This window comes from Paraphaeosphaeria sporulosa (genome assembly GCF_001642045.1).
Source record: "Paraphaeosphaeria sporulosa strain AP3s5-JAC2a unplaced genomic scaffold CC84scaffold_11, whole genome shotgun sequence".
Taxonomy (NCBI): Eukaryota; Fungi; Ascomycota; class Dothideomycetes; order Pleosporales; family Didymosphaeriaceae; genus Paraphaeosphaeria; species Paraphaeosphaeria sporulosa.
This window is the reverse complement of record NW_017253370.1, coordinates 1,383,784-1,384,065: the sequence shown is the minus strand read 5'-3', so window position 1 is coordinate 1,384,065 and position 282 is coordinate 1,383,784.

Genomic DNA, 282 nt, shown 5'->3' with positions numbered 1-282 from the left:
AAGAATCACCGAAATTAATACTAGACCCCTTTTAGTTCCAAATTAGATGACTTGGCGCCCTTTCCTGAGTCTCGATTTTCTAAAGCATTGATCTCGGGGTCACGAGTTTCCGTTGGTCCCGGCCCCGGGCCAATTCATAGGAGATAGCAACGTGTAACTCGTTATAGTATTGCTATTAAGGTAATCTACTAGCCACCTCCTCCCTTAATGGGCATCCTCTAGACACGCGTTAACGCCTATAGGAGGCACATAGGAAAGCTCTTAATTAGATTAATTAAGGAT